At 33.1% G+C, this 4574-nt stretch overlaps 1 long non-coding RNA gene across 8 annotated transcripts; it reads right to left on the reverse strand.

The window, feature by feature from the left end:
• Window positions 1-208: 208 nt before the first annotated feature.
• On the reverse strand, window positions 209-3791 carry LOC145159371 (uncharacterized). 8 transcript variants are annotated; one of them, XR_013737667.1, is made up of 8 exons: window positions 3130-3791; window positions 2645-2952; window positions 2409-2554; window positions 2178-2297; window positions 1907-2083; window positions 1192-1828; window positions 589-887; window positions 209-466 (listed from the first exon to the last, which is right to left on the reverse strand). It is a non-coding gene; the product is annotated as an uncharacterized LOC145159371 (long non-coding RNA). The 8 variants fall into 8 exon arrangements; XR_013737663.1 differs by having other exon boundaries at window positions 210-466; window positions 589-1598; window positions 1680-1828; XR_013737664.1 differs by having other exon boundaries at window positions 211-466; window positions 589-1305; window positions 1680-1828.
• Window positions 3792-4574: the final 783 nt, after the last annotated feature.

The following is a 4574-nucleotide window of genomic DNA, read 5'->3' on the forward strand; positions in this document are numbered from 1 at the left end:
CGTATCATTAAAGCCCCTAAATAAAGAAAAATGACACACATTTTTGTGTGTCATAATTTTAAATGTTTATATATATATATATATATATATATATATATATATATATATATATATATATATATGATAGATTTATTAATTTTCAAATTAAATAACACATTTGAAGTCTCATAATACAAAATAAAATACTTCTATAACAAAACAATCCATTTCATATAATAAATATACTAATATTCAAAATAAATCACATTTAATTGTTATTTTAAACAACAGTCAAACTAGAAAAACAAATCTTCCTAACCCAAATAACGACAAACATAAAACACAAACTATTTTGGAAATCTGGATCTTTGTTACTTGTGTACAATGTAATCGCACCTCATTTTATTAACTAACATAGTGCTGATTCAGCTTCTTCCACTGTTTTAATCCCCTGTCATTCTTCAAATACCAACCTATGTATGTTAAACTACATCGACACAAAGACAAAGGTAAAGTAAGTGTTTGAGTAGGTGAACCAAAACCACCAAATAAAAAAAGAAACCATCAAACCAACACTGATTTGATTTGCTCACAAATTTCATCACATACTTGATTCTGATTGTGAAATTCACGTGCCTCTGTTCCTTCAGATCTTGTAGCAATCAACACCCTTGAGGCTTTCACATCCGACTGGCTTTTGTGCAAACAACTGATACTATGTCCATTATAATTTATAGGACAAACCCATCCAACAATACAACAAAACGAAGCAATTGCATTTTAAATTTGAAATTCATTACACTTCCCAGATCTCAAATATCCATGATACCACCCATTTAATCCATATAAGTAAGATCTCCCCAGATAAAAAAAAAAAGTGCATATTGACAGAGGGAGGCAGTAGTCATCTAAAAAGTGGAAATTGTTAGTTTTCATGGGATCCAAAAGTAACGGAGGGTGTAAACAATACACTCATCTTATATACAAGAAGCATAAAAGGTGATATTTTTATAATAACTCCACATCCACAAAGTTAAGATCACAAATCAGGCAAGGAAATAACCAAAAAAATGTTGCCCCTTAACACACACAGCTATTAAAGCAATATCCGTAGAAACTACATATCAAACAATAAAGACTACTTCAAGACCATTAAAAAACCCTATAAAAGGGTCAAGCCATCTCATAAACTACCTGAGGAAGTGTACTTACTGAATCAAGAACAGTACTAATGGCACTTAGGCATCCGACTGCGAAAGTACCGCTATCATCATCAGCTTCATCTTCTTCTTCAGCTGTGTTCATACACTTCCAAAATGCAGCAGCCTGTGTAATGATTAAAAAAAGTTAGAGTGCTGATAATAACAAAATCTTTAATAAAAAAATCATCACTAGGTTCTGGCATAAGCAAACAACATAGGGTGCCATCTCCTCTTCACATATATGAACAATATTCTCAAGGGTAGAAATCAGATCCATGTTTTCAACTTGATTCATAACCTTAAAAAGCTCTAAAAATAAACCATGTGTAAGAGAAAATCAACAAACAAAATTTGGAATTTGAGCCAACACAACACCAGAAAGGAGCTGTGGAAGAACTGGCTTCATTTCATCAAGATCTACAGAATAAGATTATATTACGGTTCAAAGGAGAGAAACTACAACAAAAAGGGAATGTATTTAAATAGTGGTTTAATTACCTTCACATGCTTTAACGAAAGAACACAATGAAACAACCGAGTCAACACGTATTGGAAGCTCCGAGTCACTTATCCCAGCAACAACACTTTGTAGAAATTATTTTGGTCAGAAAAATAAATATGAGCATATTTTCCTGCAACCCATGCAACTTAAAAAAAATAATCTTTTAGAAAAAAGTTCATAACTATAAAAGAATAAAAAGGAGATAATAACTAAAAAGATTTACCTTTGCTCTGATATGGCCCATTAGACTACTAAACTCTGGGAAAACATGTTGTACCAACATTTGCTCGAGCACCGACTTATAAGCTTCAGTTTGCATCAATTTATCACAGAGTGTTCCAATAACAAGAAGTGTACCATCCTTTTGTCTATAAGGCTTAATCTCAACTAGTCTTGCATCCTTGTATCAGATATAAGATACACCATTACAAACTTTCAAGTCTTTTGTGTAGGAAAGTAGGAAACATGCTAAATAGTAGCTAAAGAAGACATACCTTTTAAAAATTTCTAGAATGAATAATATAACTTTTTGAAGGATTTTTCCACACTCTTTTTCACTAACTTGATCAAAAAGTATAGTGTTGTAGTCCTGGGACTATAATCTTCAATAATATCTGCAGTAAGAATAAAGTGTTGAGCACCTAATAAACTATGGGTTGTTAATATATATATATATATATATATATATATATATATATATATATATATATATATATAAGACTCACCATAACCCTTTGTGACATACTCATGTGGATCTTCCTCCCAGAGCTTTTGATCGTTGTCACTGAAGCACATAAATGGAAAGATTATCTCAAAAAGAACCACATTAAGTCTTGCTTGGAGCAGATTGTATGTAGCAGCCTTGGAAATACTGAATGATACAATATGGAGTAGATCCAATAAAAAATAAAGTAAAAAGGAAGAAATAAGAGAAGTGTGAAGATTATCAGATGAAACAAACCTATTGCTTCAATATTGTAAAATAAGATAGGTAACTCTTTCCGGTAAATAACCACCATTAACAACAGGGATCCCATTTAACAAGTTTAGATAACATTCCAAGATTTTCCCAACATACTTTTTCTCAAAGTGTTGTGCAAAAGCTCTATTGTCTGGATATTGCAATTTCAAATCTCCATACCTGTGTAAAAGCATAATCATTCAGATGGTTATAAAGTCTTAACGTCAATATGTCAAATCTCCATTTAACAAGTTCAGATGACATTCGAAGATTCTCCCCAGCTTCATGCTGGATTTTCCCCAATGCAACTACATGATAAATTGGGTCAATAACTACAAGCTATAGACTGAGATTTTGAAGTGAAATCAGAGCAACAGAGATAAATGTGCCTCCGCCTATGATACTCATATGGAGTTCGTTGAATCAAGAGATATATTTCTGTGAAATATATTAGGAAACCAGGAAAAAATAGAAGAAAAGCGAACCTATAGCTAAGAGGTTGAAGGTTTCTGGTGTAGCTATGGGGTGCGACGGTCTCCATCCGGTGGTGGCTTCACAGGTAGGCGATGGCTAATAGCGGCGAGCATAGAGGACTCGTTAATTGAGGATATGAAGATCGAGAGAAGTAGATGGAGGGTCTATGAACCGAAACCCTGGTTCTAACAATAGTCATGGTTCCAACAACTGTATCCCTTTGATTTCAATTTCATGGCCTGGTGACCAAAAAACCTTCGATTTCACTAAGAACCAGAACCCTAGTTCCAACAATAGTCGATTTTGTGGCCCTATATAGATTTTTAGGCATGAGACTCCTTGATTTCTGTCGACTGGTGTGGAAGAAAGGAGAAGCGACCGTGGTTCTCTGATTGAGGGTTTTTGGATATTTGACTAAGCGAATTAGAGTGGGGGCAGAGAATGGGTGGATACATCGGTCGAAGATCGGAGATTTGGTGATTGTGCGATGTTGTTGTGGGAGAAAAGAGCAGTGACGGTGAGAGAGACATCGTGGTTCTCCGATTGAGGGTTTTTTTGGTATTTGATTGTGAGAGAGAGAGAAGAACGATGGAAAGAAGCTAGAGGAGAACATGGCAGCTTTTCAAACTTTTGGGAATTTCATTTCCCCGGTAAGCTTCTAAAGAAGAGAACACTTATTTATGAAAAAAAAAGTATATAAAACGACATGCGTACACAGGACACATTTTATCATATTCGCCCTCTGTGTTTTTTTTTACACTAATTTTAGGGAACACACAAATGAGTGTCCTCTTTCCTTCAAATTTTAGAAACCAGACATTATTTTTATCACACAAAAAATGTGTATCGTATATCAGGGTGTGTCATTGTTCGCGTGTCATTAAAGGGTTGTTTCTTAGTAGTGGTAAACCGTAAAAATAAGTGTGCCAAAACCTATATATATATATATATATATATATATATATATATATATATATATTAGAAATTACACGTCTTCCCGATCCCGAAAATATAAATTTCGTAGAAATCCGACTCCATATAAATTAGATATGATTTTTATAAGATATAAAAATCAGCCGTGCACAATGAATGTATGACGTAAAAAGCTAGGAAGAGAATGGTTGACTTTTAGCTAAAGCCACCAAAAAGAAAATCATAGTACTCTTTAAAATAAGAATTTTGAGAAAAAGAATGCCAAAAACGGAGTGTGTACGAGAGACTTATGATTTTTGCAAAATCATTTAATTTTTATAAGAATATGGACTGAAAATAAAGCTAAAATTAGTCGACGGAGTGTAAACGAAAGTTGTAGATCTCGTCGATAGTTATGCATGGATATAAAGAACATCAAAAACGGAGTTCGTATGAACGAGTTATAATTTATAATAGCATATTTACGTTTTAAAATAAAGTATATATATATATATATATATATATATATATATATATATATATA

Source organism: Lactuca virosa, chromosome 2 (genome assembly GCF_052849685.1).
Source record: "Lactuca virosa cultivar CGN04683 chromosome 2, Lactuca_virosa_CGN04683_v6, whole genome shotgun sequence".
Taxonomy (NCBI): Eukaryota; Viridiplantae; Streptophyta; class Magnoliopsida; order Asterales; family Asteraceae; genus Lactuca; species Lactuca virosa.